The sequence below is a fragment of the Coregonus lavaretus genome, assembly GCF_964263955.1.
Source record: "Coregonus lavaretus genome assembly, chromosome: 29".
NCBI classification, from domain to species: Eukaryota; Metazoa; Chordata; class Actinopteri; order Salmoniformes; family Salmonidae; genus Coregonus; species Coregonus lavaretus.
In genome coordinates, this window is record NC_140016.1 from 18,812,470 (window position 1) to 18,825,808 (window position 13,339).

General features: G+C 44.4%; 1 pseudogene across 1 annotated transcript in view; it reads left to right on the forward strand.

Annotated features, from left to right (window-relative positions):
* The first annotated feature begins 27 nt into the window (after positions 1 to 27).
* The window catches only part of LOC311104567 (A-type potassium channel modulatory protein KCNIP1-like), a 16,958-nt pseudogene continuing 3,646 nt past the window's right edge, over positions 28 to 13,339 (forward strand). The window contains exon 1 of the transcript XR_014615832.1: positions 28 to 70. The product of XR_014615832.1 is annotated as an A-type potassium channel modulatory protein KCNIP1-like (transcript). The remainder of the gene's footprint in view (positions 71 to 13,339) is intronic.

Genomic DNA, 13,339 nt, shown 5'->3' on the forward strand with positions numbered 1-13,339 from the left:
ATGGGCGCTGTGGTGGGCACATTAACCATGGGGGAGAGGACTAAGGGGGAGAGGAGGAGGCCGTCCAGGGGTGAGACAAACCTACACACACACAGGCACACGCACACTCACAGACACACCACACACACACACAAAACTTAAAAAAGGATGTTAGCACACACATACACATTTATGAAAACAACACAACCTACACTATCAACAATACATGCAACCAATATAAAGTCATACACACACATAATAATAATAATAATAATAATAATAATAATAATAATCAAGTCACTATACCATGGAAGAATCCGTTGAATGTGTGTGTGAGAGATAGAGGTAACACCTGAGGTAATGGGTGTTTAAAAACTCTAGAGAGAGGGACAGTGTCATCAGGGCAGAGAGGATCTATACATACTCTAGTGTAAGGTAATGTCTATGTGCATGCCCAGGTGGTTACTATGTGTTTGCTTGAGGTGAGAGGGAGTGACGTGTGTGTGTGGGGAAACATACACATACACAAGGTATTTGTCACTCTGCTCACACACTCTTTTCCGTCTTGCCTGTTCCCTTGGAAGCACGGTTGGCATGGCAACAAAATATATCCATTTTCGGGGTCAGTGAGATGTTATGAGATTGGTGGTTCCAAAGTTAACCATGGCCATAGGGCATGGAGAGAGAGAGAGATTAAAAATGTATAAAATAAAATAAACTGAAATATCACATTTACATATCTGTCTTGTTCCTTCCATATCTATCTTGTTCCTTACACGTCTGTCTTGTTCCTTCCTTCTGTCTTGTTCCTTCCTTATCTGTCTTGTTCCTTACATGTCTGTCTTGTTCCTTCCATATCTGTCTTGTTCCTTCCATGTCTGTCTTGTTCCTTCCATGTCTGTCTTGTTCCTTCCGTGTCTGTCTTGTTCCTTCCATGTCTGTCTTGTTCCTTCCATGTCTGTCTTGTTCCTTCCGTGTCTGTCTTGTTCCTTCCATATCTGTCTTGTTCCTTCCATGTCTGTCTTGTTCCTTCCATGTCTGTCTTGTTCCTTCCGTGTCTGTCTTGTTCCATCCATATCTGTCTTGTTCCTTCCATATCGGTCTTGTTCCGTTCATATCTGTCTTGTTCCTTCCATATCTGTCTTGTTCCTTCCATATCGGTCTTGTTCCTTCCATATCTGTCTTGTTCCTTCCATATCGGTCTTGTTCCTAACATATCGGTCTTGTTCCTTTCATATCTGTCCTGTTCCTTACATATCTGTCTTGTTGCTTACATGTCTGTCTTGTTCCTTACATGTCTGTCTTGTTCCTTACATATGTCTTGTTCCTTACCTATCTGTCATGTTCCTTACATATCTGTCTTGTTCCTTACATATCTGTCTTGTCATATCAACGATGTATGCTACACTTTTAGAAGAAAAAGGGTTCCAAAAGGGTTATGCGGCTATCCCTATAGGATAACCCTTTTTGGTTCCAGGTAGAACTATTTTGGGTTCCATGAAGAACCCTTTGTTGAAAGGGTTCTACATGGAACCCAAAAGGGTTTTCACTGGAACCAAAAAGGGTTCTCCTTTAAAAAATAATAAAATACAAAATTGGGTTTTTATATATATATAAAAGTCGGAAGTTTACATACACCTTAGCCAAATACATTTAAACTCTGTTTTTCACAATTCCTGACATTTAATCCTAGTAAAAATTCCCTGTCTTAGGTCAGTTAGGTTCACCACTTTATGTGAAATGTCAGAATAATAATAGAGAGAATGATTTATTTCAGCTTTTATTTCTTTCATCACATTCCCAGTGGGTCAGAAGTTTACTTACACTCAATTAGTATATGGTAGCATTGCCTTTAAATTGTTTAACTTGGGTCAAACGTTTCGGGTAGCCTTCTACAAGCTTCCCACAATAAGTTGGTTGAATTTTGGCCCATTCGTCCTGACAGCTGGTGAGTCAGGTTTGTAGGCCTCCTTGCTCGCACACGCTTTTTCAGTTCTGCCCACACATTTTCTATAGGATTGAGGTCAGGGCTTTGTGATGGCCACTCCAATACCTTGACTTTGTTGTCCTTGAGCCATTTTGCCACAACTTTGTAAATATGCTTGGGGTCATTGTCCATTTGGAAGACCCAACTTCCTGACTGATGTCTTGAGATGTTGCTTCAATATATCCACATAATTTTCCTTCCTCATGATGCCATCTATTTTGTGAAGTGCACCAGTCACTCCTGCAGCAAAGCAACCCCACAGCATGATGCTGCCACCCCCGTGCTTCACGGTTGTGATGGTGTTCTTCGGCTTGCAAGACCCCCCTTTTCCTCCAAACATAACAATGGTCATTATGGCCAAACAGTTCTATTTTTGTTTCATCAGACCAGAGGACATTTCTCCTAAAAGTACGATCTTTGTCCCCATGTGCAGTTGCAAACCGTAGTCTGGCTTTTTTATTGTGGTAATGGAGCAGCGGCTTCTTCCTTGCTGAGCGGCCTTTTAGGTTATGTCGATATAGAGCTTGTTTTACTGTGGATATAGATACTTTTGTACCTGTTTCCTCCAGCATCTTCACAAGGTCCTTTGCTGTTGTTCTGCGATTGATTTGCACTTTTCGCACCAAAGTACGTTCATCTCTAGGAGACAGAACGCTTCTCCTTCCTAAGCGGTATGACGGCTGCGTGGTCCCATGGTGTTTATACTTGCGTACTGTTGTTTGTACAGATGAACGTGGTACCTTCAGGCCTTTGGAAGTTGCTCCCAAGGATGAACTAGACTTGTGGAGGTCTGCAATTTTTTTCTGAGGTCTTCGCTGATTTCTTTTGATTTTCCCATGATGTCAAGCTAAGAGGAACTGAGTTTGAAGGTAGGCCTTGAAATATATCCACAGGTACACCTCCAATTGACTCAAATGATGTCAATTAGCCTATCAGAAGCTTCTAAAGCCATGACATCATTTTCTGGAATTTTCCAAGCTGTTTAAAGACACAGTCAACTTAGTGTATGTAAACTTCTGACCCACTGGAATTGTGATACAGTGAATTATAAGTGAAATAATCTATCTGTAAACAATTGTTGGTAAAATTACTTGTGTTTGTTAACAATAAATGTGTGGAGTGGTTGAAAAACTAGTTTTAATTACTCTAACCTAGTGTATGTAAACTTCCGACTTCAATTGTATATACAGTGGGGGAAAAAAGTTTTTAGTCAGCCACCAATTGTGCAAGTTCTCCCACTTAAAAAGATGAGAGAGGCCTGTAATTTACATCATAGGTACACGTCAACTATGACAGACAAATTGAGGAAAAGAAATCCAGAAAATCACATTGTAGGATTTTTAATGAATTTATTTGCAAATTATGGTGGAAAATAAGTATTTGGTCACCTGCAAACAAGCAAGATTTCTGGCTCTCACAGACCTGTAACTTCTTCTTTAAGAGGCTCCTCTGTCCTCCACTCGTTACCTGTATTAATGGCACCTGTTTGAACTTGTTATCAGTATAAAAGTCACCTGTCCACAACCTCAAACAGTCACACTCCAAACTCCACTATGGCCAAGACCAAAGAGCTGTCAATGGACACCAGAAACAAAATTGTAGACCTGCACCAGGCTGGGAAGACTGAATCTGCAATAGGTAAGCAGCTTGGTTTGAAGAAATCAACTGTGGGAGCAATTATTAGGAAATGGAAGACATACAAGACCACTGATAATCTCCCTCGATCTGGGGCTCCATGCAAGATCTCACCTTGTGGGGTCAAAATGATCACAAGAACGGTGAGCAAAAATCCCAGAACCACACGGGGGGACCTAGTGAATGACCTGCAGAGAGCTGGGACCAAAGTAACAAAGCTTACCATCAGTAACACACTACGCCGCCAGGGACTCAAATCCTACTGTGCCAGACGTGTCCCCCTGCTTAAGCCAGTACATGTCCAGGCCCGTCTGAAGTTTGCTAGAGTGCATTTGGATGATCCAGAAGAGGATTGGGAGAATGCCATATGGTCAGATGAAACCAAAATATAACTTTTTGGTAAAAATTCAACTCGTCGTGTTTGGAGGACAAAGAATGCTGAGTTGCATCCAAAGAACACCATACTTACTGTGAAGCATGGGGGTGGAAACATCATGCTTTGGGGCTGTTTTTCTGCAAAGGGACCAGGACGACTGATCCGTGTAAAGGAAAGAATGAATGGGGCCATGTATCGTGAGATTTTGAGTGAAAACCTCCTTCCATCAGCAAGGGCATTGAAGATGAAACGTGGCTGGGTCTTTCAGCATGACAATGATCCCAAACACACCGCCCGGGCAACGAAGGAGTGGCTTCGTAAGAAGCATTTCAAGGTCCTGGAGTGGCCTTGCCAGTCTCCAGATCTCAACCCTATAGAAAATCTTTGGAGGGAGTTGAAAGTCCGTGTTGCCCAGCGACAGCCCCAAAACATCACTGCTCTAGAGGAGATCTGCATGGAGGAATGGGCCAAAATACCAGCAACAGTGTGTGAAAACCTTGTGAAGACTTACAGAAAACGTTTGACCTGTGTCATTGCCAACAAAGGGTATATAACAAAGTATTGAGAAACTTTTGTTATTGACCAAATACTTATTTTCCACCATAATTTGCAAATAAATTCATAAGAAATCCTACAATGTGATTTTCTAGATTTTCTCATTTTGTCTGTCATAGTTGACGTGTACCTATGATGAAAATTACAGGCCTCTCTCATCTTTTTAAGTGGGAGAACTTGCACAATTGGTGGCTGACTAAATAAAAAATTTCCCCACTGTATATATATATATATATATATATATATATATATATATATATATATATATATATATATATATATATATATATATATATATATATATATATATATATATATATATATATAAAAGGAATCGAAAGTGGTTCTTCAAAGGATTCTCCTATGGGGACAGCTGAAGAACCCTTTTTGGTTCTAGGTAGCACCTTTTTTCTAAGACTGTAGGGCTAGTCTGTGTTCAATACAAGGCAGTGATAACATCAGTCATATTTCCTTGTGACATCCAAATGATGGCGCTGGAGGGAATGGCTGCCGTTGTATGGACTATATATTTTTTTTTTTCTCGCATTGTTTGTAACTTCTTTTATACATAATGTTGCTGCTACCGTCTCTTATGACCAAAAAGAGCTTCTGGATATCAGAACAGCGATTACTCACCTTGAACTGCACGAATAATTTTTCTTTAATGAGTCGGACGAGGGGGATTTTCTCCAGACACCCAACAGGGCCCTCATCCCCGTCTTTCACAGTAGAAAGAAAAGGAGATATCGCGGAAGGAGATCGGGGTGCCTGTTAAGGAGTGGCAAATCTGCCTTTTCTATCGATACTATTGGCCAACTTACAATTGCTTGATAATAAAGTCGACGAACTACAAGCACATATATCCTACCAATGGGACATTAAAAACAGTAAAATCGTATGTTTCACCGAGTCGTGAACGAAGAAAATGAATAACGCACAGCTAGCGGATTATACACTGTATCGGCAGGATAGAACAGCATCCTCTGGTAAGACAAGGGGTGGCGGTCAATGTATATTTGTGAACAACAGCTGGTGCACGATATCTAAGGAAGTCTCGAGGTTTTGCTCGCCTGAGGTAGAGTATCTCATGATAAGCTGTAGACCACGCTATCTACAAAGAGAGTTTTCATCTATATTCTTTGTAGCTGTCTATTTACCACCACAAACCGATACTGGCACTAAGACCGCACTCAATGAACTCTATACGGCTATAAGCAAACAGGAAAACGTTCATCCAGAGGCGGCACTCCTAGTGGCTGGGGACTTCAATATAGGGAAACTTAAGTCCGTCTAACCTCATTTCTACCAGCATGTTAAATGTGCAACCAGAGGGAAAAAAACTCTAGACCACCTTTCCTCCACACACAGAGACGCGTACAAAGCTCTCCCTCGTCCTCCATTTGGCAAATCTGACCATAATTCTATCCTCCTGATTCCTGCTTACAAGCAAAAACTAAAGCAGGAAGCACCAGTGACTCGGTCAATAAAAAAGTGGTCAGATGAAGCAGATGCTAAGCTACAGGACTGTTTTGCTAGCACAGACTGGAATATGTTCCGGGATTCTTCCGATGGCATTGAGGAGTACACCACATCAGTCACTGGCTTCATCAATAAGTGCATCGATGACGTCGTCCCCACAGAGACGGTACGTACATACCCCAACCAGAAGTCAAGGATTACAGGCAACATCCGCACTGAGCTAAAGGGTAGAGCTGCTGCTTTCAAGGAGCGGGTCTCTAACCCGGAAGCTTATAAGAAATCCCACTATGCCCTCTGACGAACCATCAGACAGGCAAGCGTCAATACAGCACTAAGATCGAATTGTACTACACCGGCTCCGACGCTCGTCGGATGTGGCAGGGCATGCAAACTATTACAGACCACAAAGGGAAGCACAGCCGCAAGCTGCCCAGTGACACGAGCACACCAGACGAGCTAAATTACTCCTATGCTCGCTTAAAGGCAAGTAACACTGAAACATGCATGAGAGCGTCAGCTGTTCCGGACGACTGTGTGATCAAGCTCTCCATAGCCAATGTGTGTAAGACCTTTAAACATGTCAACCTTCAAAAGGCCGCAGGGCCAGACGGATAACCAAGACGAGTACTCCGAGCACGCGCTGACCAACTGGCAAGTGTCTTCACTGACATTTTCAACCTCTCCCTGCCTGTCTGTAATAACAACATGTTTCAAGTGGACCACCATAGTCCCTGTGCCCAAGAACACTAAGGTAACCTGCCTAAATGACTACCGACCCGTAGCACTCACGTCTGTAGCCATGAAGTGCTTTGAAAGGCTGGTCATGGCTCACATCAACACCATTATCCCAGGAACCCTAGACCCACTCCAATTTGCATACCGCCACAACAGATCCACAGATGATGCAATCTCTTTTGCGCTCCACACTTCCCTTTCACACCTGGACAAAAGGAACACCTATGTGAGAATGCTATTCATTGACTACAGCTCAGCGTTCAACACCATAGTGCCCTGAAACCTCATCACTAAGCTAAGACCATGGGTCTAAACACCTCCCTCTGCAACTGGATCCTGGACTTCCTCAACGTGATCAAGACAAAGGAGATGATTGTGGACTACAGGAAAGAGAAGAGGACCGAGCACGCCCCCATTCTCATCGATGGGGCTGTAGTGGAGCAGGTTGAGAGCTTCAAGTTCCTTGGTGTCCACATCACCAACAAACTAACATGGTCTAAGCATACCAAGACAGTCGTGAAGAGGGCACAATAAAACCTATTCCCCCTAAGGAGACTGAAAAGATTTGGCATGTGTCCTCAGTTCCTCAAAAGGTTCTATAGCTGCACCATTGAGAGCATCCTGACTGGTTGTATCACTGCCTGGTATGGCAACTGCCCGGCCTCCGACCGCAAGGCACTCCAGAGGGTAGTGCGTACGGTCCAGTACATCACTGGGGCCAAGCTTCCTGCCATCCAGGACCTCTATACCAGGCGGTGTCAGAGGAAGGCCCTAAAAATGGTAAAAGACTCCAGCCACCCTAGTCATAGACTGTTCTCTCTGCTACCGCACGGCAAGCGGTACCGGAGCACCAAGTCTAGGACCTAGAGGCTTCTAAACAGCTTTTCCCCCAAGCCATAAGACTCCTGAACATCTAATCAAATGGTACCGAGACTATTTGCATTGACCTCAACCAAATTGTATTTATTTATTTTATTTCACCTTTATTTAACAAGGTAAGCCAGTTGAGAACAAGTTCTCATTTACAACTGCGACCTGGCCAAGATAAAGCAAAGCAGTGCGATAAAAAAAACAACACAGAGTTACGTATGGGGTAAAAAAACATAAAGTCAAAAAAATACAACAGAAAATATATATACAGTGTGTGCAAAAATAGCAAGTTATGGAGGTAAGGCAATAAATAGGCTATAGTGCAAAATAATTACAATTAGTATTAACAATGGAATGCTAGATGTGCAAGAGATTATGTGCAAATAGAGATACTGGGGTGCAAAAGAGCAAAATAAATAACAATATAGGGATGAGGTAGTTGGTTGGGCTAATTTCAGATGGGCTGTGTACAGGTGCAGTGATCGGTAAGGTGCTCTGACATCTGATGCTTAAAGTTAGTGAGGGAGATAAGAGTCTCCAGCTTCAGAGATTTTTGCAATTCGTTCCAGTCATTGTGGTCCTCTGTAGCTTAGCTGGTAGAGCACGGCGCTTGTAACGCCAAGGTAGAGGTTTCGATCCCCGGGACCACCCATACACAAAAAACAAACAAAAAAATGTATGCACGCATGACTGTAAGTCGCTTTGGATAAAAGCGTCTGCTAAATGGCATATTAATATTAATATTAATTGGCAGCAGAGAACTGGAAGGAATGGCGGCCAAAGGAGGTGTTGGCTTTGGGGATGACCAGTGAGATATACATGCTGGAGCGCAGACTACGGGTGGGTTCAAATTGAGATGGTTTGGGATGAGTTGGACTGCAGAGTAAAGGAAAAGCAGCCAACAAATGCTCAGCATATGTGGGAACTCCTTCAATACTGTTGGAAAAGCATTCCAGGTGAACCTGGTTGAGAGAATGCCAAGAGTGTGCAAAGCTGTCATCAAGGAAAAGGGTGTCTATTTGAAGAATCTCAAATATAAAATATATTTTGATTTGTTTAACACTTTTTTGGTTACTACATGATTCCATATGTGTTGTTTCATAGTTTGATGTCTTCACTATTATTCTATGATCCTCGCATGACTTTATTAGAGCTATGCTATGGAGGTGTGTTTTCCTGTTCTCTATCTGGATCTTTCTATCTCTCTGATGTTTTCTGATGCATGTTATCTCTGTGACAGTGTATGTGTGTCTCTTCTCTGTAACAGTCAGTCTGACAGGGTCGTAGTGACATGGGGATGATGACATCCAGCTCCGACAGAAGCTTTCGATGGTGGTGAATGTGTCATTCTGTCTCCTCCGCCCACATCCTTCCATCCCTCACCCGGTTCACTGCAGCAATGTTGTCTTACTCTTACTCTTACCCTGCCACTCTCCCTCGCTCATCTTTTCTGTCCCTCTCTGTCTTTTCCTGCCTTCCTGTCTCCCAAACCCTTTCTTATTTTCCTTTCTCTGTCATATCTCTCTCTCTCTGTCTCCCTCTGTATCTCTCTCTCTCTCTCTCTCTCTCCTCTCTCTCTCTCTCTCTCTCTCTCTCTCTCTCTCTCTCTCTCTCTCCATATCTCCCTCTGTCTCCCTCTCTCCGCCTCTCTCTCTGTCATCCTCTCCTTTTTGTCCCCAATTCCCCTCCTCCCTCTCTGTTGTTGCTCCCGCCTCCTACTCATTCCACCCTTCTTTCTGTTTTTATCACTTCTTTATTCTTTTCTCCCACACACTGATTCATCTGCTTCATCTTTCTCCCCTCTCATCCCTTTTTTTGCTCTCATCCCCCTTTCCCATGAATTCCCCTTTCCTTCCTTCCCTCCCATCTCACGTTCCTTCTCTCACCCATGCTCTGGTGTATGTATTACAAGGTGTGAGAGTGCCTATTAACCAAGACATCTTGTGACGACAGCCTCAGTTGACTATCTAGTAGAGTGGTTTTTTTCTTAATGTGTTGATAGCAGAAGCATCTCTTCTTGTCCATGGGGATGAGAGGACAAATGAACTCTAATGCATTTCACACTGACTGTCTCATGGCATTAGCGTTATAATTAGTGCAAGTGTGTGTGTGTGTGCTTTTCTGAGTCACTTAATTTGTGCCGGCCAGTGTCTGCCTGTTTTTAATAATGGGTTGTTTTTGCACTCTCTAAGAATATGTGACTATGTCACTCTCTGTCTGTCAGTGTTTTGACTTGGTGAGCCATTCAAAAGGCCAGTGATTATGTAAATTAGCAGTAACAATGCTTAACATTTCACAGTGATTTATTGGTGTGAGTGAAGGGTGAACCGACGGCATGCAAAGTGTACATTTAGGTACAGTATGTAAATCTGTGTCACCCTGGCCTGAAGTCGCACAGTTGCTTTAGTCAAATGGAATTTAGAATGTAGTATCTTATCTCCACTGGTTGTGAGTGTATGGTGTAATGCTGTGTAAATCTATTGGTGTGTGTGTAATAGTGTGTAATATGGGTGTGTGTGTGTGATCCATATACCTGCTCAGTGTTGTGATGTCAGAGTAGTGGTTCTGCTTCTTAGAGAGCCCTCCTCACTGATAAGTGGCCAATGAGAGGCAGCTGTTGTGGTCGCCAGGGGACACCACAGATTAGGCTAATTCAGATTATGCAAACGAGCGTCTCATATGGAAGGCTACAGAGAAAATTTTAGAAAGGCAGAGTCTGGATATATTACATACTCAATAATAACATCCTGATATGACTCCAGATAGAGTCTGGATATATTATATACTCAATAATGACATCCTGATATGACTCCAGGAGTGTTTGCTTTCTCATGGTCAGTGAGGTTTTGGAAGCAACACCATTAGGCCACTCTGAGAGAATACAAGATGTTAACATGAAAGGGGAAAGTGGAACGTCACAATGACCACCCGGGATCTAATCTGGCAAGACTGTCTGCCCCTCCCTCTCTTGGTGGATTTTGATTACTACAAGTAGATTTGATTATATTCATAGAGTGGGATGTATTTTAATGATAATAATAATAACTAGTGGGCCTCACTGGTTGGTCTACATGGGGGACAATGACTTGTGTCGGTGGTTGGGTATTGTTGAATGGATGCAACGTCAGTTTAGCAAAGTTACTTTCAGGCAAGTTAAGCACAGCTCTAATGTATTGTACAGTGAAAAATGCCCTCATTCATCAACACACACACACACACACACACACACACACACACACACACACACACACACACACACACACACACACACACACACACACACACACACACACACACACACACACACACACACACACACACGGCTGGCAGGTTGAAGGTGAGTGTACCATTGTTCTGGTAGGATAAGTGGTTTAGGTGGGGTCCATCCTGAGACTGAAGGACATTATGTTACTAAACAGAGAGAAAGAGAATGGGAACGAGAGAATGAGGGAGAGAAAGAGAGGCCAGAGGCAGAGAGACTGGGGACAGGGGGAGAGAGACTGGGGACAGGGGGAGAGAGACTGGGGACAGGGGGAGATAAACTGGGGACAGGGGGAGAGAGACTGGGGATAGGGGAGAGAGACTGGGGACAGGGGGAGAAAGACTGGGGACATGGGGATAGAAACTGGGGACAGGGGGAGAGAAACTGGGGACGGGGAGAGAGACTGGGGACAGGGGAGAGAGACTGGGGACAGGGGGAGAGAGACTGGGGACAGGGGGAGATAAACTGGGGACAGGGGGAGAGAGACTGGGGATAGGGGGAGAGAGACTGGGGACAGGGGGAGAAAGACTGGGGACATGGGGAGAGAAACTGGGGACAGGGGGAGAGAAACTGGGGACAGGGGGAGAGAGACTGGGGACAGGGGGAGACTGGGGACAGGGGGAGAGAGACTGGGGACAGGGGAGAGAGACTGGGGACAGGGGGAGATAAACTGGGGACAGGGGGAGAGAAAGAGAGGCCAGAGGGAGAGAGATAGAAGAGGAAGAGGATACAGAGGTAGGGACAGAGGGGAATGAGAGAGACAGAGAGCAGGACAGGTCCTATAGAACGTTTAGTAGAGTACAGCTAGAGGAGAACAGGGGGTGTAGAAAGAGAAAAAAGCACCTGAGCGATAGAAGGATAATGAGGAGGGAGAAGATGAGGGGAGCAGTCTCCATACCATAGCTATTATAGTACTGATCTGTGGGGCGGTTAAACTACTGCACCTTCCGGGGGTTATCCACGTTTGTGCCCTCGTTTGGGTGTAGGGTCTGATCAGAGCCTGAAGGTAAGGAGGTGCCGTTCCCCTTACAGCTCCATAGGCAAGCACCATGGTCTTGTAGTAGATGCGAGCCTCAACTGGAAGCCAGTGGAGTGTGTGGAGGAGCGGGGTGACATGAGAGAACTTGAACACCAGATGGGCTGCAGCGTTCTGGATAAGTTGTAGGGGTTTAATGGCACAGGCAGGGAGCCCAGCCAACAGCGAGTTGCAGTAATCCAGACGGAGATGACAAGTGCCTGGATTAGGACCTGTGCCGCTTTCTGTGTAAGGTAGGGTCGTACTCTGCGAATATTGTAGAGCATGAACCTGCAGGATCGGGTCACCGCTTTGATGTTAGCAGAGAACGACAGGGTGTTGTCCAGGGTCACGCCAAGATTCTTTGCACTCTGGGAGGAAGACACAATGGAGTTGTCAACCGTGATGGCGAGATCATGGAGCGGGCAAGATCATGGAGCGGGCAGTCCTTCCCTGGGAGGAAGAGCAGCGCCGTCTTGCCGAGGTTCAGCTTGAGGTGGTGATCCGACATCCACACTGATATGTCTGCCAGACATGCAGAGATGCGATTCGCCACCTGGTTATCAGAAGGGGGAAAGGAGAAAATTAATTATCCATGTTGAGGGTGAGTAGTTACCACTGGGGGTTATCCACATTGAGGGTGAGTAGTTACCACTGGGGGTTATCCACGTTGAGGGTGAGTAGTTACCACTGACAGGATATACAACCCAAATAGTGTCCCGACATGTTACCCCTGCTGAGCTAAAAGGGTCTCTCTGATTCCTGCATAGTTAAAAAAACATAAATGTGTGATATGTAAATCTTTTCCAAATGAATGAAGATAGCCATGAGTATTGGTTTCTATGATTGCTGTACAGTATTATGGGGTGTTCTGAGCTCAGACTGTGTGCCTGGAGTGTGAAGGGGATACTGTGTCAGTGGGGACAGAGCTAGTAGCTGAACATGCATTTGTGCATGCCTACGAGAGAGATTGGAGAGAGAGAGAGAATTAGGAAGATAGAGAGAGCGGAGTCTATGCTACTTTTACCTGTGTGTTAGGCTGGTTTTGTGTGACTGTACACTCTTAGAAAAAGGGTTCCAAAGGGGTTATACGGCTGTCTCCATAGGATAACCCTTTTCGGTTCCAGGTAACCCAAAAGGAACCAAAATGGGTTTTTCAAAGGGTTCTCCTATAGGGACAGCTAAAGCACCTTTTTTTTCTAAGCGGGGACAGTATCATTAAACATTGACTGTAACAAAGCACGTGTAACGTCATGTATCACTTGTCCCAGGTGAGTTATGTCCGAATTACCTCACCTTGGGCTAGAGTCAGCACTCCACCTCTCACTAATGTGGCAATGACAGAGACAGCTCTGCCACCATGATGAAATGGAATGGCCAGAGTTGTGTGTGTCCTCTGGTCTCCTCCCTTCTGGCAGTAGCAGTAATGAGTTGTTAACGATCAGT